The following is a 21,757-nucleotide window of genomic DNA, read 5'->3' on the forward strand; positions in this document are numbered from 1 at the left end:
CTCGCTCGGCGGCCACCAGCATCCCGGCAAACGCACGGCACGTCCGCAAGCACGTGCAGGGCAGGTTGGAATGCACCAGAGGGAGAAGTCTATCGGAAAATACAGTTTAGATAAAAACAAAGTATTTTACAGGAGTATGTCAATGCTGATCGTATTTTCCCCACGAAAGTGTCAAAATATATCAGTTTGACTGTCCCTTGTTGCTTTAATAAAATGGAAACATTGTGTTTAGGCTTGTATAATACTTTATTATCTCTGCAACATTTTAGATTGATAATGCTGAACAATCAAATGAAATGTTTCTATATTTGTGAATTGAATTTTAGCAGAATTTTTGTTTTATGGAAAAAATTATTATTGACTTTTCATTCCAAGGAGACAAAACTCCTCCTGCACGCTGCCATAGCAGGAAACGACTACGAAATTTTTCTGTGTTACACTTTAAACCTGCACCTGATAACAGAGGTCAAAACACTTTCCTGTCTGCTACCCACTTTCAAGGCCAGGAAACAGGAAATATTTCAGGTAGCACATTTCTGAAAATCACAGGAGGTATTTTTATGTCTGTCTTCATTAAGAGAACCATGTAATGAGTGTTGCAATAGCAGTAAATATCCCAGTGCTTCCTCCAAAGCCTTTCTCTCTGTAACCGGGGCGATCTTTCTTTTCCCAAGCCCCTCTCAGACTGCTAGGACACACCGGCTTGTCCATCACGTACGTCTGAGCTAAAACGGAGCACAAGCCTGCTTGCTATAAAGGGAAAGGGAGGGAGGGCAGCGCCTGGCTCTGCAGCGGCGCAAAAGGGCTACGTCTACATTACCGCTTTACTTTGAATCAGGGAGGTGCTTTGAAGCAAACCTCGTGCCTCCCCGCTCGCTCTGCTTTGGTTTGCACCACACAACCGTCTCAGGCTGTGCAAACTGGAGGAGCTGGGGTGCCAGCAAACTCCAAGTTGCCCTGCAGGCATGACCTTGCTGTGCTCCAACCTCCAGCGAGTGTTTGGTCCATAAAACCGACCTGAGAAACTCTGCAGGAGCAACCTCTGCCCAAAACCATGTGCAACGTGGATGGCTGGGCCTCGATCCCAGCTGTCTCCCTCCGCAGATCGCTTCTCCTGCACCACGCTACTCGCTAAAACCCAGCCAGAGAGCCGGGGTCAGTGGGTCCCTCAGGGCAAAGCTGATGTGATGGTGCTTTCTGCGAGGAGCAGCGGGGAGGGAGTACCTGAGAGAGGCAGAGGGAACTTTATGACATGAGAGACAGTAAAATAACCCCCGGCTTCAACACTGTCATCCAGAGAAAACGCAAAGGAGCTGGTTTTGCCTCCGAGCCTACAAGCCAACATGACAAGATCACTTTGGGAAGGACAACGCAGACAAAACCTGCTGTTTTAGCAAATAAGACAGAGCGCTGGCCAACTCCCAAGCAAAAAGGAAAAAAAATACAGCGTTTCAGGTATAACTGGATGAAAGTGTAGTTAGGAAGAGATTTCTCCTTAGAATTAAAGAGGTCTGTTCAGACTGCTCAGTATTTTCTGATCAGATGCCTCAAGCTGGGCTGTCAGGAATCATGTTCACCCCCTTGCCCCTCTCATTTAATGTTATCTAACCATGCAGTTAAATGCTGAGGAGCGCTCCTCTTCGCTTTGCGCGCACTGTCAGGAAAAACCAACATGCTCTATTTTATCTGCTCTCTATGGCACAAGCAAAAGCTTCCTCTCCGAGTCCAGACTCTCACTATTATATTCTACAGATTGTTCCTATAAAGATGTACAGTGGTCCTTTAAAAAACAGTTTTTTTCTTTCCCCGGTTAACTACAATTTCAGAACTGGAATGAACAACTTGAACACCAAAGCTCCACTCCAGGTGGCATTTGGCACTGCCCGGCCTGGGATGAATTTTACTTTCTCTGTTRTTTCCCACTCCTATGTAGAAGGATGTGCACTCTTTACTCACTGGGAGTGCATCTGGTATCTTGCACTCTATTTTTTTAAAAGCAGCATCATTTTTCACATTTAAGTTGAATGTCCTGCATAATCTGAAGTTGCTACATTGATTTATGGAATCTGCTGCCATTTTGCATTATGTTAACACTACTCTAAATTGTCTGTTAGCTTGGAAATCTGCAAAATATATTTTTACTTTTGGTTTCCTTACAAATCATTTGACTCCCACAGGCAGAGGTTATATGCCACCCCTTGCTCCATGGGGACTCTTCGAGAGACGATCCTGAGAAGCTCAAGGCTGCTTCTGCCAGGTGGCATTAATGTTACTTTGGCATTGCACAGCTCTGTCTACTTTACAAATTGCATCCAGGTGGCAGGATTCTCACGACAGAAGCCCATTTATCCGGAGAGCTACAGCATCAACAGAAATGACAATGTTAAATAGTTCTTTGAGGAGAAGGGAGATAACTGGGCTAGTGGCTCGTACCCTGGAAGCCCCCAGCCTTGCTCCGGAGCCCAGTCCCGGGACGGGTATGGGGTGACAGTTCTGCCAGTGCTGCAGTGAATAGCGTGGTGCTTCCTTAGTCCCGCTCTCGCAGGCTCTTCGAGGAGGTTCCTGCTTGCATGGAAATGGAGAAGCGCAGCTGCTCGGCTTGATGTCTCAAGTGCCTCCTCCTGGCTCCGGAAAGGACCCCGGTAACTCTGCTCGCACTCACACGCGCTCACCTGGCGAGAGGCTGGGAACGGCGCYGCTGCCAAAGAGGCCCCGGAGCGGCCGCCTGCTGCCACCGCTGCCTGCGCGGGGCACGGGAGCCGCACGGGCTTTCCCACCCCCAACGCAGAAAGCAAAGAAAAGCAAAATCCCRTCTCCGGGAGAAGCATGGGGCTGTGGCTTTGCTTCTCTATCGCCGCTTTGTTAAATGAAAGCTGTTGAAGGTTATCTTAGAAATCAGCCGTGAGCCAGAAGTAAAGATAAACCCAAGCTCCCTGCGGAGGAGGCGCTGGCGAGCCTCGGGGCTCGGTTACGGCCCCCAGCGTTTGCTCGGGCCACGGGAAGAGGAAGTCTGGGACTCGCACAAGAGGAATTTTTTATTGAAACTTTTGATGGAAAGGAGACTTATTTGGTTTATAAACTGTGTTATAACTACATAACCTTTCACCGCTCTTGTTACCAAAAACTAGGTGGGAAGAGAGAGAAAGGAGGACTCAAATTTCATGATTTGGATTTTCTGTGAAAACCTAAATAATTTTTACAGGAAAGACACCAAAAGAAGAAGTGTTGTTAAAAGCTGTGGCCATTTTGAAGCCAATTTAGTAACGGATGCTTAATTAGATAGAAGCAAACCATCCCCGAGGATCTAAAGAGTCAAACCTGTGTTAGAAGGAAATCCGCATTAACCTGAAGAAGGGAGAAAGGAGCCTCATGGCCCCAAAGGAGCGACTGCAGATTTAATTCCTACCAGCTTTGCTGCTGAACCTTCCAGACCAAGGAGAGACTCGGTAAAACCTGGGATGATCAGTCTAATTGGTTTTTATGCACATGAGCTGGCTAGGCTTTGCCCAGAGGTTATTAACGAACAATTTGACCCGCTGAAAATCCAAATGAGAGTCTATTGCTTAACCTTGTGGCCACAGTAATTGTAATTAAGTGGCAGCTGGGGAGAGATTCTGTTAGCACCTTCCTGCTAAGCCAAAGCAGAACCTTCATGTTTAAACAGATGATTAAATTTGTCATAACTTGCGTATCTTGCATTCTGAGTGGCGGTTTTATCCAGCGCTCAGGACGTTTTGCCAACTTGTTTATATCAATCGCTTGCACTGCACCACTGCTGGGCCCACCAGTGACCTGCCCTAACTTATTATTTAAGCTACGGAAGCACCTGGAGACTCTAGCCAAAATAAGGGCCGCGCACTGCAAGACGCCGTACAAATTTACAGGTCTGACAAACGTCCAGTTTAAAAACTCGAGAAGGCAGCGGGCAGAAGCGACGGCCTCTTCACCACGCAGAACAGCTCTACCAAAACGGGTCTCTTCTGGTTCAGCAGCAAGCAGCCAGAGAACCACGTGCCCCAGGTCGCTGCCTTGATCTCCGCTTCCCGGCCGTGCCAATGGCTCACAGGCAGGCAGGAGGGTTCCCACCCTCCAGCTCGCACTCACGGCTGCAGTATAAACAAATCTCTCTTTTAGAGCACAGCATTCGCAGATAACAAGCTGGTCCCAGTAGCGTACCTGTGTTTATTTGCCTTCCTGAAATGCTTGCTTTGGTCAACACCACTTTTCAGTTTGCCAGCGAGTGTTTCTCAGCTGTACGACTGCTCCTTTTAAGGAGAGGTGCTGGTTTCTACCTGCCAGATTCAGCTCCTCGCCTGCCTTGGCACCAGAAATTACCAAGCTTCGTTCCCTCCGAGGGGCCTGGCAGCATGAACTCCCCCATCTTCAGGCGCTTCACCACAGCTCGGATCCAGCTTAGCGTCAGGCGTYGGAGCCGATGGATGACCGGACGCTGCATCTACGTGGAATCACCCTGCCGCGTTCAGGGACCTCGCTGTCCGGGGCTGGGTGGCCGTTCTTTATTCTGGGCATGCCTGCCTTTCTCAAAGCTTGGAATATGACTCAGGGTTAAGCCTAGGAGGGCTGATGCACCCTGCTTGGAGCTAGGTCTGCAAGGGGAAAGATGTGCTTGGTATAAATTTAGGGTTAGCGCAGCACACCAGCTTTTGGGGTCAGCAGGTAACATAACCAAGATAAGCACTCTCTTAGAATTAAAATCCCAGGTTGCAGGGGCTAGGATAAGCCAGGATAAGAAACGTGTTCAGACAGCTCACTGGAGTTTAGTTCAGAAATGATACGCTCAGGGGCTGCCTCTAGCAGCTGCCGGTTTGAGGAGCTCCAGTTTCACAGACAGCACAGAGGGTCCCAGTCCCAAAGAGCGTAAATCCCATACAGCTTTGGCCAGACAGACCAAATTCAAGTAATGACTTAGATCCTACTCTACTCAGCAGCATTCTTCAAAAACCATGTTATTGAAGACAAAAATTGATTAACTGCATTAAGAAAACCACATCCCAAAATATCTCACTCATCATGGTCATGTAGGAAGGCAAGTACCCAGGCTGGCAGAGTTACATGGGTATAAACCAATACAAGACAACAAATGGTCCTGCACAGAATCAGTTTAAATGTACCCCACGAACACTCCTATTAACTCAGTGTATTCTATATACATATAAGCCGGGCTTAGGTGGCATATCCTATAGCTACACATAACAGAGCTAGAGATGTCCACTTTCACACTTATTCACAGTAATGCGCACCTGAAGCGTCCATGGGCCTGGTTTGCCAAAGCTGAAGGTAAGCAAACTGAGAAATCAAGTCACTGTAAACTTTCTAGATCAGCTGGGATAAAAAAAAAGACTGTTAATTCGAAAAAAGAGGGGGCAGGAGAGAAAAACATAAAAGGATAATCTTTTGCAATGATAAAGGTTTTGTATAATACCTAATTTTAATGACTATATGGGACTAAACGAGGATCGTCTTCACAAAGGATGACATAAAAGGAGTAGTGCCTCCCAGCCAGCACAAAACCGCAGGGAGGCAGTTTATTACAGTTTGGAATTGTTTCTTTCCCAGATAAGATTTTAAAATTCGAATGGGTCAAATTGAGAGAGCTACAGGTAGAAAAGGGGATAGATAAGTCTTTCCTTCCTCGATTTGTGTCGCTGTGGGCTCTCCTCTACCCAGTGCCGACTCCTCGGCGTTGACCTGCTGCCTGCCACTAAGTAGCGCTGGTTATGGATGCTCTGTGTGCGGCACTTCCAGCAGTCGAGACCTGCACTAGTTTTCCAGGGAGGAAGAGCAAAATCTCACAGCAGGCGTCAGCTCTGAAATGGGCCTTCAAAGCGCATTTTTCATCTAGACACCTAGAGCCGAAGCACACAGTAAGAAACCTCAGCAGCGCAAGGTGACCCAAATCCTCCCTGGCCAGCAGGCAGCTGCTTCTGCCYGCACAGCTGGCAATCCTCTTGCGGCAAGTGGGTTTTGGAGACAAACAGTCTGAAGAAAAAAAGTTAGTCTCCATATAACTTTCATTTTGATCCTGGAGCTCTCCATAGCTTTTTACCTCCTGCAAGATTCAAATCGGCCTCAGATACTACATCTAGATGCAGTTATGATAAAGTTTCCCAACACGCCAGCTCTCCCCGTTGCCTTTGGCAGTGCTAAGGCAGATTTACTCTCCAGGAATCGCCTTAGTAGGAATTTGGAGCACCTTCAGGTCTTCCCATGGAGGACCCGGAGAGCGGGCGCGCACGCAGCCAGCCTGCGACGTACCCTGCTGACAACGAGCCAGAGGAGCGAGCGCGACACGCTACACGCYGCAGCAGCCGTATTTCAACATGCTGCATGCAAGCGGTCCCGCCGTTCAACGCCTGCCTTTCCAGCAGGGCTCAGCCTGCACTTGCACTCGTCCCGCGTGGTACCGAAATCCTTTCCCCACACACAGGCCCTCGCACGGCCCCCACAGCTGCCCCTAACGCTGCCCCCCTCTCCATCACCCCCCACCTCTGCAGCCCTCAGGCTTAACCCACCCCCATGCATTTTTCAGTCTTTCCTTCTGCAGAAAGCCAAATACTTCTCTGGCATTTCCAACACTTTTAGATATGGATCCCTATRCAGGGATTTATTTATTTATTTATTATTTTTTGAGGGAAAGATGCATACACCATATTTTGCCTAGATTATTTTCATTATCACTATTTATTTCTTCATTATTTTGTCTTTCATTAAGGGAAGCAGCTTTCCCAGCCTTTATTATGTGCTGTTACTTTTTATCTTGTTCCAATATATTGCCTCTCATCTCCTCACCTCCTTGCCTCTTTTCAACATTTGACTGCTCTCCCCTTCTTTCTTATTCTCTCTTTCCCTTTCCTACCATCTCGGTCCCCAGGCTGCACTCCCGGTCTCAAGCAGAAGGGTATAATTTCTTAGTTTCCTGCTTTCCTATTAGTTATGCCAGTGGTGAATCATCCTAATTGCGAAGAAGAACATACCCCCATCATTTGTAAATTTGGTTTACAAATCTGATTGAGTGATAGGAATAAATATTCCATAAAATGAATATGTAGAAATTAGCTAGCCACTAAACACAACACTAAAGGCTGTTTGTATGGATAGAGAATATGTGGTAGGAAATCACAGGGTAAACACCCCAGTGTACTGTTTAAAAAGGTCAGCCATGGTTTACAACCAAAATGTAATTTGTTTCTACAGATAACTATTAAAATTGTCTGCTATTTCTGCAAACGCAGATATGAATGTCTTAACAGATCTGTCTGGTACTTATTTTAACAGAAACGGCAATCGTAACAAATAAGAGATATAATTGTTATATGCAAACGAGCTTTTCTTTAATCACAAGCAAGTTTTGAATATGAAGGAAAGCTTTCTCGTACACCAACTAAGCAAACAAATCTCAGAGAAGGGAAACTTTAAATGGTGAATAGCCATAGACGCGAAGGTAAGCTGAAGGTCGTGGCTGGGGTGGTTCAGAGCCAGGCGTCTCGCATCCCGCTAGGCAACCTCCGTTCGCGCGCTGGCAAAACAGCAAAAATGCCATTTGCTGTTCCTTACAGGGATGTTGTTAATTAATTAATTCTTAATTAAGTTTGCAAAATTCAAATATCCTTGATCGAAAGACACTGTAAAAAGGGAAATTATTGTTCACAGGATCAGAAGTCTTGCCTTGGGAAAACCTTTGGGTGTGTTTTCTCATTAATGCTAATGGAAATTAACAGCTTAATGCAAGCCAAGCTGAAAATAAGATACTTTGCATTTGCATCTTAACTACATTTGCTTCATTACTTATTTAGGATCACTAATACACATAGGAAGATGAGGCTCAGTACGTTGAGCTATAGTTTTCCAGTGGTCCTGTATGCACAAATATATCCAAGTGAAAAATATATGCAATTTTTATGACAGTACTTTCCTCAGAGCAAAATGGATGGTAGCACRTAGGAATGCGCCTTTCTACGTGGACACCCCATCTCAGTAGAGAACAAGAGAAAACGATCAGAAAAGTCAGAACCTGGATGCAGGAAGCAACACCTGCATTTCATTCAAGTCCAAGATTGCAGTTCTGAAAGGCTTTGCTGCACCCTGGGTGTGCCTGGGTACGTGCAAGACCCTTGCCTCCCCCAAACCCTAAAGGTCCTGCTTTGGTCGCGGAGCAGTCACCCACTGAGTCTCGAGAGGCCGAGGCCGCCAGCATTTGGCCGGTGACCTGCGCAACGCAGGGGCGGCACCTCTTGCCTCGCGCTCGGCGGTGCTTGCTCCGGTGGGGGGCACCTCGCTCTCGCACACAGGAACGTAACAAGCAGTTGCACAAGCTACCATCTCTCAAAACACAACCGGAAGGAGAGGACCAGCTATCGCAGTCTCGCACAGAAGGAGCCGAGTGACTTGACGGGAGCTGCTTGGGGCGATGCCAAGCCCACCCTGGTGGGTCGGATGCCTCACGCCACAAATACGCAAGCTCTGCCCACCCTTTCCCACACCAAGCAGAGGAGGTGGGGTGGGAGGAGCTTCCCATCCCAAATCTCAGCAGAGCGTCCTAATCCTAGGCTATGGAGTCAGTTCCTGTCTTGGCCCTTCATGTCGCCCAACAAATGTGCAACAACATTGTCTAAAAGAGCTTCTACAGAGAGAACCGAAATGGCCCCATCCCAGGACATCACACAGCCCTGCTGCGAACTTGCACATCGGAGGTAGTGGTACATCCAGGCCTCGAGGGGAAGCTCAAGAAAGGCTCAGAAAAGCTAAACTTTCCCTTACTTTACTTGTTAAAGATCACAGCATAAAAACCCCTTTTAAATCCCCACCACCAAAGTAGGAGGCATCTTGCCTACCTTCGTGCTCAGGGCAGGTACCATTGCTCCTCCTCAGGCAAGGAGGACATGTCAATATTGGCTTCCAAGACCCGCTCACAAAACCTAACGTCTTCCTGCCCCAGCCTCTGCCTAGCTCTTGCACCACAGCAATCAAACGTAACTAAACCAATTAGATGGGGAAGTCTACCTGTAAATTCAAGGATACCCATTTCCCCTACACCGAGATATGACTGGGGCATGATATTGCAGTTATTACTAAGAAAACTATGACGTTTACATGAATATTGTGCTGATGCTTAGAACAGATAAACAATCTCAAGAGAAGCCTCCCGACTATTAGAGCTTTCTTGTACAAATCACACGCTTTTAGAGTTATTTAGTAAAAATATTCTATCAAGATTAGATCATCAACCACTGACAGAGGCATTTCCCCCCTTCTTAGAGTAGTTCACAATATATTTTTTTGGTTGAGGTATTATCTGTAGTGTACTTTCCATTCTATTTTAGTGCCAAAGACAGAAATTATGAACAACAGGAATCAGGGGAATTTAGAATAATTTGCGTGCTCTTGCTTAATAACTTCTGGAGGTTTTCTATGGTTAATATCTTCTATGTTCTCAATTATGATGATGAGAAAAACTGCATAAGACACAGAGCAGCATATATATTCTACTAAGGTGTAATTCTGGGGAAGCCTTTTTTTTTGAGAGTGATTTACTACACCAACTTACGTCTTTCCCCTTAATTAATCTGTCCCAAAAGATGTCATTTGTTTTTATGAAGATAATAATCACCTGATTTTGCAGACTAAGATAGACACCGATAATTGCAAAAAGAATCACTTCTGTAGCCCCACCCAAAAGCCCGGTTATTTGTTCCTCACAAAGAAAACACGTGCAGAGCAAGACGCCTATAAAACTGTGGAAGTAACAGAGACACTATGTCAAGCACAAACTTCTTTCATTAACGGTTCTTTGAAATCCCTTTGCATCGCGCTGGGCTGCCACAGGTACCCAAGGCCGAACCCAGCTGCAGCAGGCTGGCGTGGTTTCCTGACGCGGAGGGGACAACGGCGCCCATTTCTGCAGCAGGTCTGTCCCAGGCTCTGCCGTGCTTTAGGAGACCTCCGTGGGCTCTTGCAAAGGTAAGCATTCTTTCTCTCCATTAAATAAGCCATAACTTTATCTGCAAAATTACTACTGCTTTTCTGTTTTCTGCACCATCCTTTGCCTAAAATCTGCTTCTGTAAACTGGTGTGGTATTCCCTGCTACACTAAATCTGAAGAAGATTCTCTCACAATTTTTTTTAAACCATCTTCATTGCATCAAASCTAGAATCGGTCTCAGGGAAATATTTGGAGAGCAGATATTCACTGCAGAAGATTATGGAGGTTAAAAGACCGTTGTTTGAACTAAGCCACTCAGCTTCCACTGCACATCGCCAGCAATAATAACGTAAACAAAGAAACACCCAAAGGAAGGGCTACGTAAATAGGAAGGAGGTTAGCATTTTTGCAGGGATTTACTTTGCCTAGCTATAGTTTCATTCTACGTGTTAAAACAACCGTCCCTGCCGCACAGAAATCGCTCCAAGGCCAGGGATTAGTTACCTGCCTGCAGCCAGCCAGGGAGCTCTAAATCACACGAGCTATTTTGGAGAGATCTCTTTTCTTACGATCTGCTTAACGACTAAGCCCTTTTCCAAAACAGCATCTGTGACTAAGAGCGGTGCTTGACTTATTTCCGCGCAACGCTGGCCGTGAAACGCAGCCTTCTCCGCCGAGCCTTCCAGACGGAGAGCTGCCAAGGCCGGCGTGGACGGGAGGATGCAGCGGGCACAAACCTTTGCGCCACTAACCGAGAAAACCGTGGAAGAGGAAAACTGGAAAAAAAGGCCCGTGGCAGCTGCCAGCGCGCAGCGACGGGCAGGCGCGAGGGCAGCACCGGTGAGGCGCGAGGCCGGGCGCAGGCAGAGCCGCAGCCTAACTCGGGGCAGGGGCTGGGGCCAGTGCTGGAGCTTAAACGCCGCTGCCTGGAGGCCGAAGCCGCACACGGTATTTTGGCTACTGAAGCGGTATAGCTCGCCCCCGTCCAGCTTTCCCCAGCCAGCGCTCCAAACCCCCTCRCTGCTATCGCAAAGCACAAACGCCCCAGCGGCAGCTCGCCGGTGCTGGAAGGGGAGCGCGGCCGACCGGGCCTCACCGAAAGAACGGCCAGCAGGAGACGCGGCCGTACCTTGCACAACATTGAGTCACGCTTCACATGAAGGCTCCCTGTAGAGTGTGCAAAGCGTGCTTAAAAGGAATAGCTCCTTTAAAAAAGACCAGCTGTTATAAGTCCCACAGGTTGCCCATAACCTCAGCAGATAACCATCTCTAACGCTTTTTTTCCTGATCTTCTCATAACCATCTATAAACACACGCTAGTCATGTTATAAAAACATTAGACATTTCTTTCTCATTTATTAACTTTTTATAAATGGCAGTCTTGCATAAAAAGCAACTCCGAATTTATTCAAATTTGCAAGCTTTTGCTTTTCACTTTGCTTTTTTAACCACCGCTCATTTTAATAAAAGGGACATTATCTATTTCACCTCATTTCTTTTGCATATTGAGTAATGTTCAGCTACATCCTTCTTCCTCGCTGCTCGGMAGGGCAGAGCCGGACGCAGCACCGTGCAGCAGGGATGGCTCTCGCTTCGGGAATTGCTTTCCTGCCGCTGTCCCCGCGGTTGGGCTGGGAGGGAGCTGGGAAAGGCAGGCAGGGGGCCGCAGGTGGCGGCGAGCAGCTGCTGGGACGTTAATGCCGCCCAAGGCTGCAGCTCGCAGGCTCGGACCCCTCCTCGGGGAGAAGCTCGGGGCAGATGAAGCCCTTGGGGCACCGAGGTGGGGAGCGGCGCACGGAGCAGCACATCAACGTTACTATTCACCCTGGTTTCTCGTTGCTCCCCCCAAGTTTCCACAGCTGCTGGAGGACCCACACCGGCCGAAACCACCGCGGTTCTAGCGAAAAGGGGCAAAGACCATCCTCGACGCCCCGGCGACGTCCTGGGGTGAAATACCCTCCCTCGCCTTTTTCACTCAGTTCTCCTCCATCCAGCCTGGCTCCTGATTAAACCCTAATTTTCTTGCTGAACGCGCCCTCAGCACGCGCTGGTATGCGTGCAATGCTGCGGAGACGTTTGCCGTGCTGCTTTCCCTCCAGCTGCAAGCACTGACATTACCACGATAACCATAACAAATCCTTTAGCGCTGTACAAAGCAAAATAGTTCAGACGCAAGAAGCAGCAGTTTTTGTTGTGCAGAAGATTCATCACGCTCCGAAACAAGGCCGCCGCTGCGCTGCGGGGTGGGTGCTCGTACGGAGCATGGGAGCAACGCGCTGGGAGCCGCTCGCACACGTGGCAGGAGGCGACTTGCAGCAGGGTGACCCTGACCACGGCCACTCTACCAAGCCAGGCGCGGCCGGAGTCTGACGCCTTTACGCACAGCGAGTAGCACCCCTCCTCGGCGAGGACCTCCACTGAAGTTACGGAGCCTGCACAAAGAGCGAGCTGCTGCTCCGCAGCAGGAAGGCCCGTCGAGCGTGGCTCGCTGATCACTTTCTGAAAACACGTGCCCTGGTTTTTTGTGTGCTTAAAATACAGTGCAAGGAGAACAGCAATGCCTGAGTATTTTTGCTCCTTGTAAGATGCACGAAAATTTATAATTTCAGGTTAATGATCAAGATTTGTTTATTTTCCATTATTGAAAAATCAGACCTTATTTTATTATCTTCAAAGATGAGCTTTAAATTGTGTTAATAATGAAATCCACTTTTCATCTGTATTCTGTTTCTTTTGCGCTCTCATTAACAATTCATAATTTCAGGATCAGCAGTGATTAATGGCTGGCTGCACCACACTGCTTTTAAGGAACCGTGGAGAAATTCAGGTTTAGAGGCTCCCCTCACCCTGTGTTACACATGTTAATGGGCACTGAAGCTAATCTGACTCAACCAAACCAGGGAGGAGACGGGAATGAATGTAAGACGTGGTCCCAAAACCCCACTGGGAGTTACGTGGGTTTATTAGAGGAAAAGCCCAGCAAATGTTGTGAAAAGAAAAAGGAAAAAGAAAGCTGGAACTGCCTCATCTCTTGGAGGTAACAAGTGCCTGGGATTCAACACTGCACCCAGGGGTGAGCAGGACGAAGGCTCCACTCGCACAGTACTGGATGTGCAGAAGGGGTCCACAAAGACCCTTCCCAGTTCTTCAAAGCTATTTCGATGATGCCCTATGATTTGACCTTGGGATCAATTCATAACAATTTACAATGCAATTTACAGGTGCAGGCCCTAAAACGTAGCGTCAGCACCTCACGCTGCATTGCCAAGGGGCTCTCTGAGTTCCCCAGCACTGCAGCAAGTCACCCACAGGCCCAGCTTCTCCTAGGGCACTCGCTCTACACCCTCGGCTGCCCTAAAGCCAAAGCCAAACCCGCAGTGCTTGCAGAATCGGGGCCTGTGACTCTAATCATCAGTTCTGACAAATCCACGTGACACGCTGTGACCACAAACACACCGCTGCGGGAGGGAGAGGAGCCGGTTTTGCTGCAGGACTGCTTTCAGTGCAAACTGGCTTGGTGACGAGAAAGAAAGGGCTAGGTGTTTATGTACATGCTTCTCTTGCAACCAAGCGTATTGCACATGTTTCTAGCTGCACTGCACACAGCTGTGTATAAGCAGTTCAAGATCCCTTATTCCTACTGATTGCCGTCCTAACGAACTACAGATGCTTTCATGTCTCCTAACTTTCCACCACCTGTAGAAATGTCCACCTCTCTCCCTCAGTATTACCCAGACCACATATAAGCTTCCCAGGAGCAAACTCCAGGCTCAGCGATTTCCAGACACTCTTCCCATTAAAAGCTTGCCCTTGGGGAGGGTGGAAGGAGGCAGGCCGCAGCGGCAGTGCAGTGCTGCACTGAGATCCTGCACTGGAGCAGCTAAGCTCCTGGATCTGCAAACAGTGATGGTGATGGCTGGGACAAATCAGGAGCTGAGAGCGACCCAAGCCATTCACCTTGTCACGTATCTACAGGGCCAAGAAGTACATGCAGAATGGTCACGGCTGAGGATACTGCTTGCAGGGGGAGTATCACCTCGCCTGTTTGAGCTCTCTAGACAATAACTAATGACTGAGTTATTTATGTAGGAGACATTTGACTCAGTTTTGGCCAGTTTAATTTTCTGAGAATTTAGAAAAGGATGAATTTCTTATTTAGCTCTCATTAGTTGTTGGTATTCTACTACTGCTTTTGCAGGAATAGGTGAGACAACTGTCTCCAAGATCTGCTGCTGTGTACTAACTGGTGACCCCAAATGCTCCCCCTCCTACCCAAAATGAAGAAAAATGACACAGTGAAGTATTGCATTAGAGTCTCCTTAAAAGTGCTGCTAGCGAGGATATGGGAAGACAACTTGATTAGCATCCCCTGAGATTCTGCAAATAGACACACAGTACCTCAGCTGCGCTGATGAGGATGAGCCAAGCTGGAGTGTCATCACAGCGAGAAGCATCCTATCCTCCTAACTCAAGTGGGTAAAGGAGAGTCACTCAGATGATCAGCTCATTACCAGCGCATCTGCCTGGCTTGATGCTACCCACGGCGTCGTGACGGTGCAGCCAGGGCGGGCTGCTGCAGTCCCGCGTCTGTGCCCTGCACCGCACGGGCCTCCTGGTGCCACAGGCCCGGGAGAGGCGCCCGGCACGTCTCCAGCCTCCTGGGGCCATGCCCCGGCGCCCTGCAGCCGGTGTCCGCCAGCCGAGCTGCGTACACCACCCGCCGCCCGGGGGCTTCCCACGCTCGGCCCGCTCCTGGCACCAGCCCTGACACCGCGCGCAGGGGCTCAGCCGGCCAGGGAAGCCGCTGGGACTCCAAGGGACCAGAGCGCTTTCTCTTGCGAGTGCCACTCGCAAACATTAAGCAATCACGTTTTTTCAACTCTTAAATCTTGGGGAAAAAATTTCTCGCCGCGTTCAAACCAGCACGCTGCCTTTTTTGTTCCTCGGCGCAGAAACGCGCACTTTGCCACACGGCAACGCGCCTTGTTCTCTTACACCCGCAACGCTGACCCGGCCTCTTAATTATTTATAGCCCCAGCGCTGCTGCGACATCTGCAAGCTGTGTCAGTAACTCCAGGGTGTCTCCCAGGTCGCTGAGAAAACATCGCAGGACCTCTCTGCACGCACACCAGCAGAGTAACGGCTCGGCTGCTCTTACGGTGCACCACCTATCACCCAGGAACAAAGTTCATCTTACACTGGTCTGGTTTCTCAATCAAAATATTGCAAGATACCAAGCATATTATATTAACACTACTACTTTGATCAAACTTACAGTATTCATCAAAAAGATGGCAAGTCTGAGGGGATTTATCTTCCACCAGGCAATACCAACTGGCTTTGAAGGAGCTCTTTACTTTAGCTCATTATTACTAGAATCACATATCTGCCATTTTGCTGATTTGTCTGGGTCTGGTATCAGGCTGATTTACATTTACCTGAATTTTATTTCCCTGGATCAACCCTTTTCTGCTCATCCAGTACTAGCACATGAATTTCCTTTCAGTGCCTTGGCACTTGCCCAGTGTTCCACAAGTTACTGAAAAAATTAAAAAACAAAGCAAAACCACGTTAGTCCTTGGCCAGCTCTTTAACAACTACAAAGACAACCTCAAAAAGCCTTTACCCAACCTTTAACATACAGCTGAGACAGTACAGGAGAGGTAATAATGACACTAACAGTGTGACCATTTCCTAGGAATAGACTGTTACCACTGCTAGGTATTTCTTGTGGTTTTAATATACCTTGAAAAAAAAAAAAAAAAAAAGATTTCTAACCTTCTTGCTGATGACTTAGATTTCAGTTTTTGTCAATCCTCATCTCCCTGAATTTCCACATTTACTGTTTATGGTTTAAATTCACTACCACTAGCTTCCCCTTTCTTACATTTGTTATATATCAGACACTTTTAAGATTTTTTTCCTCTCTAGTTGCCTTCACATTCCCTCTAAGTCAGGCTGCCAGTTTTCCAGTGACAGCAGTCCTCTTTTTGACAAGGACTTTTGAGGAGCTAGTAAAATGAGCTAAAACATTTCCCAAATCCATACGTGTTATTCACTTCTGCTTCCAGCTCCCTACCAATCTGCCTCAAAATTACCTGCACTTCCATGAAACCCGCAACCTTAAATCATCTGCGAAACGTGCTACAGACTTCAGTCCGTTTGCAGATACCAAGCACAATCAAATTGCAGTTGCTCCATGCTGAAGATACCTGCTCTGCAGCCAGCTCCTTTCTACGAGTGCCTCCCTCCAGGAGGACAGACTCGGATTTGGATTTTCATCCCCTCATCGAGAGCATGCAGAAGTGGCGATGGTGTCGAGGCACCAGCAGCGCGATCACCGCTCGCGCTGAAGCCTGCGGGGAGCGCGCAGCTTTTCTCACCGCCAGAGTGACGGACAGCTGCAGGAGACGCTGCTTGCTAAGGCAGCGCAGGCGGTGGGCTGCAGCACACATCTTGTGCTCTCTGCGAGGACATTGGTCCACCAGCATCCAAGATCATTTCTTCTAAGGCCTTGAAGACTTACTAAAAGGCAGGGTAATTCCCATACTGAGCTCTGCTCCTCCTTCCCTTTGGCCCATTAAGTCCTTCCTAAACAGAAAAGGAACGGGAGCCCCAGCAGCCAGAATCGCCCGGGGGCAGCGTGTCCCACGTACAGCATTATTTTCRGCATGCTGTTCTGCAGCTGTGAATTCAAGTACGCATCAGCTAAGCAATCACATTAAATGGAGACTTCAGCAACAGGGGGTTGTCAAGAAGGCCGAAGGAGGCCAGCACGACTGCCCCGGGCACCTGAGCCGCTCGGCAGCACACTGCTGGCACCAGCGTGCAGCACGTCCCCTGCGCGGCCGGGGCAGCTCAGGAGGCAAACCCCGCTCCAGCCACAGCGCGGGCAGACAGCGTAAGCTGTCTTTCCCCTACGCGCCAGGGTCCCGTAAGGCCCTGACCCATGGCAGGGGTCCCTCCTGCTCCCCACTATGCTGACCATGTTGTTCCTCAGCGTACAGACGTGCTCTCTCCTCTGCGAACCTCGCTAACTTACCAGTCTGGTTGAAGGTGGGCCACCTGGACCTGTCTTGGCAACCCTTTCCCATTAAAATTACAGAGGCGTTTCCATGCCGCAAAGGGGCTGGGCAGATCTGTGCAGGGGCAGGGAGCGCGCTGCAGCAGGTATGCCCATAGGGAGGCCACGCGCTTCTTCTGCACTTCCTACCAACATCTGCCTCACATACACGTGCGAACAGGAAGATCTTCAGCTCAGCTCTCATGCAGAGACAAGGCCGACTGGCAAGGGGTAGGACGCTGGGGCTGTTCACACCATTCCTAGTGAAAAAATCCATATCTAATATACTTTCAAGAAGCTTCTCCTTCCTAGGCTATCTTGCACTCCTTTTGCTGGCACCTCCATACCCTACTCCACCAATCTTTACATACGCAGACGGAATGATCCTGCTTCATCCCTTTGCGCATCAGAAGCTCCCTGCCCACGTCCTTCCTAAGAGAGACCCTGCAGCCTCAGCGGCAGGGGAGGATTCACAGTCACAGGTAAGTCAGGCTGGCAGAGGCTGCAGGAGGTCTCTGGTCCGTCCTCCTGCTTGAAGCAGGGTCAACAGTGAGATCAGACCAGGCTGCTCAGGGCTTTACCCAATCTGGTCTTGGAAACCTCCACTGATGGAGACAGCACAACCCCTGGGCAAGCTGCTGCTATGCCAGGTTGTCCTCAAGGGAAGAAGCTTCTCCTTTTATCCGGGAGGAAGCTCTCTTGTTCCAGTGCACGCCGGTTGTCTCATCCACCACGCACCCCTGTGAATTGGTGTGGCTGTGTGCAGCTGTAGGATACAAAGAGAAGCGGAGGACAGAGCAGGGATGGTGGGAGCAGGGCACAGGGGCTCGTGCAAACCCTCCCCACATTAGTCCCCTTCGGCACCCACGACTTGCAGTCAAAGTCCGCAGGGGCTACTGGTATCGCTGCACTGCTCCTAGGGCAGGAAAAATGGCCACCAGGTCAGGCGCAGCCTGGAGAGCGCCTCTTCCCATGTCCTCATTCCACATGCATCCTATTAAACATAACTGCTTCTTCATTTATTTTATGCACGTTGATAAACGCATTTTTGCAGTTCCCTGGGGGAACATGAATCATCTTCTCCGCAGAAGCCCTAAGCGCCATTTGAGATCCTCTCCCACCAAGCATCGCTTTCCTATAAACACATTAGCAGCTACAGGCTGCAACGAGAAGCAGGCGCTGCCGATAGGAAGGAGCGACAGCGAAAGAACCGGAGGGGGTCGCTACCTCTGCAGAGACGCCCCCATGACAGATTTTTCACTTTGACACTGCGCTTTGCAATCTTCTGCAAAGATCACTATACACAAGCATGCACTTATTTCTAACAGCACCCAGTAGTCACTGCTCGCCGCGGCACGCAGCACGCAGCCCGAGCGCGCGCAGCTCCGGCCCGGCCGCCCCAGACGCCGGCGAAGCAGCAGGCAGCGAGCTCTTGGTTAGCCAAGTGATGGCCGTAATAAGTAACATGACAAAGCAGTARTAGGCACTCCATTTAAAGTCACATTTAACATTTTAATTAGCCTTACCTCAGATGGCAAACGCTCGTTTACATTATTCATCATAATGGTCGGGTTTAAAGAGGAATGACAAAACTAGGGAGAAAAGTACACTGCGTTCTGCAAAACGCAAAGACAGCTGAAAATGCTTTCTCGCGGGGTGCGTAGGTCTCGCCCCCCGGACCCCAGTGACCGCGCGAGGGTGCGGCGGGCGCGCGGCACCCCCCTCCTCCCCGCACCTCCGCACCAGCCCTCTCGCACCCGCTGCCCCTCAGGCCGCCTCTGAACACCGCTGGGAGGATCCGGGGCCTCGGCGGCCAGCGGGGCTCTCGGCTTCCTAGCAAGCTCAGGCCGCTTCCCAGCGACTTTGCCTCCCAACAGGCGCAGGGCGCCGCGCACCAACAGTCGCCGCTGCCTCTGCAAAACTGTCATCCCACAGAAAGTCTAAAAATGCGKTTTTCTAGAGAGGGGCTCGAGGGACTTAAACCTGGCTTCTGCTCCTAGCTTTGACCCAGACTGCTCATAAGACTCTGAACAAGCCTCCATCTTTTATTTCCCTGGCCCTGAACTGGGACCTTAAGGCAGCCAAGCTATGCTGGAGGAGAGAGGTCAAGGCAGCCAGAACAAGTAAGATCGTTCCACGTAGCGCCAGCTGGCAGTTAACCGATGGTTAAGCGGCCTTACAGTCGCRATAAGCTTTGCGGGCGCTTCAGCTGTTGAGTTTCCAGGCCAGTATGGAGCTGGCCCTGTGCGCGCACCTGCATGGGCGCACGAGAAAACAGAATGCAGAGCAGGAGACAAAATGCTCAAGCTATTTGCCCAAAGTTGTGCAGAAAGTTAATAGCAAAGCTGGAATGCCCCCCAAATTAGCCCTGCACCTTAATAAAATTGCCCCGCTCTGTCCCATCTCAAGAGCTTCCCTCTCCGCGGCAGGAARAACAGCGTTCTCTGCTTGTCGTCTACCTCAAAAGGTCCGAACCTGCCCCCTGCTCTTGCCACTGCGCTTTCTGCMCAGAAAAACGCAAGGAAAGCAGCGTTTTTCCTGCTGCCTCCGGAGTGCTCCTAAATCCCAAAGCAAACCTAGGACAYGACGCGAGATTCATTAATATCCCCTTTTGCTCGTTCTTGGGATCCTGTTCTTAATGATACGGTACCAAGTAGAAGACAAGATACTTATCATATTTGGAACATTTATAAACCAAAGCTTTTTTTTTGAATCAGGTCACAGCTATTTTCTGAAAGGTCTAATGTCATTAATGATGTTAAGTAACTGAGGCTAATTCATGCGCTGTAATGACACACTTTGCTGACATCTGGAAATAACACAGTGATGTTCAGCAAAGTTTTTGGTGGCGTCAGACAAAACCAGTGCAATAAAAGGTCTCACCAAAACCGAGGAGAATGCAATAGCCACCTCTATCCTACCTCCTGTGGAGARGAAATTATTTTTTTGAATTTGTGCTCCCACAGATCAAAGGTATATGACTTCATAGCTACGCAGGTACACCCAGAAAAGCCGAGGGTCCTGCTAAGGGAGGGCTGTATTAGCTGAACAGGCTAGCAGTACGCATACTGTACATCCCCTCTGCACAAGTCCAAACTCACCAGCAGTCACTATATGCCATCCACACTGAAAAGTGCAATGTTCTGAGACATATAGCAGATAGCAGCAGAGTCCTAATTCARCACACTATTAAGGACATACCATATTTTAAACATAAGCATAACTCCACTGTCTACAGCTAGGTCKCCCTTGTCTTTAAGTTTAGAGCCTAAACTTAAAATGAGTCATTAATCCTCACCCAAGTATTAACAGCAAATGAGTTGTAAAGGATCTTGAAGAGGTCATCCCATCCATCCCCCAAAGGCTGGATCACTCTCTCTGCCTTCTCAACAGCCCTTTCTCTAACTCTCGAATCTCCAGCCAAGCTCACACGACACTCGGGGCAAGCAAGGAAGAGCATGGCCAGCCCAGCTCATAGCCTGGAGCTGTTGCTGCTGTCCCCAGCACTCACAACCTGCTCTTTCCATCAGCAGGAGGACAACAGACCTCATGCCTAGCCTGTTCTTACGCATCTTCATCAGCCGGAGACTCCAGTGCTTTCCTGTGCAACCTCCTTCAGCGCACAACTGTCCTGTTGGGTGCTCTCCCTTGCTGTAAGCTTATGGCATTTTATCCCAAGCCAGGTCAATATGCAGTGGAGTTTATGCATCTTCTGTATGCAGAACCTTTAAGCACATGAAGATTTGTGGTTTCCTTCAGTTTTGCCTTTCCTGGATATTCAAATCCCAAATCTACCCTGGTCAGCTTAGTGTAACCTTGCATTGCTGGCTCCATACAAAACAGTTTCAGCAGTCACAGCCTGATTTGCAGTGGAGAGAAATGTCCAACCCCAAGCYGTCATGTCCTTATGTTCAGCAGAGATAAGTGGTATCTGCCACCTTCTCCTGCTGAGCTGCAGGATTTTCAGAGTACTGAAAGAGGCTGACACATGTAATGGGAAATTACCCCCAAATTCAATTACTGCTGTTTGTGCCCCAGAACTTTTCAGTCCTGCTGGCTAAGCACCTTACCAGCAGCGAGGATGAAACAGTGTTTCTGGTGACATGAGTCACTGACATTGCAATGGGTACTGGATCCAGAAACATATTCACCAAGCGTCATTCTATAAGGATACTGATAATATTCCTAAGCAGGCCAGCTTCATGATGGCTCCCCTCCTTTCTTAATTAGGTTCTTTWGTGTTTTATCAAGAATACAGAGTTGAGCTCTCTGTAATTAGAAAGCAGCAGGGTACATGTATGGGGTTTACTCTCCTAAACRTTACTTAAGCTAAACATGAATTTTATTATGATAGTACAGCAAACATGAGGCACTGAAATGTTCAAAAAAGCAGTTATTTTGGAAAAAAAGAACAAACAAGATCTAAAGAGAACAATAATCTGTAGATTATGAAAATGTGTTTGACTGTACAAACCCAGCTGAAAGCTATCAAGCACTGCCAACATACCCAAACCAATTACTGATAAAGCTACTATGAAGTATGGATTAGCAAGAACTTGGAGAAACCATCTTGGCATGAAAGACTCCTCACTCTTTCCCTTTCAAAGCTTGCCAARCAAATGAACCCACAGAGATGTAACCAAAGGCAGCAGAAAAGTCTTCTAGGGAAAAACAAAACAGCCATCCAACTAAAAAAGAAGCCATATTTAAATCTGTTTTGTTGATTTTTTTTTTCCAAAGTCATTCTTCCCCCC

This window comes from Apteryx rowi, unplaced genomic scaffold, assembly GCF_003343035.1.
Source record: "Apteryx rowi isolate R43461 unplaced genomic scaffold, aptRow1 scaffold_51, whole genome shotgun sequence".
In the NCBI taxonomy this organism is placed as follows: Eukaryota; Metazoa; Chordata; class Aves; order Apterygiformes; family Apterygidae; genus Apteryx; species Apteryx rowi.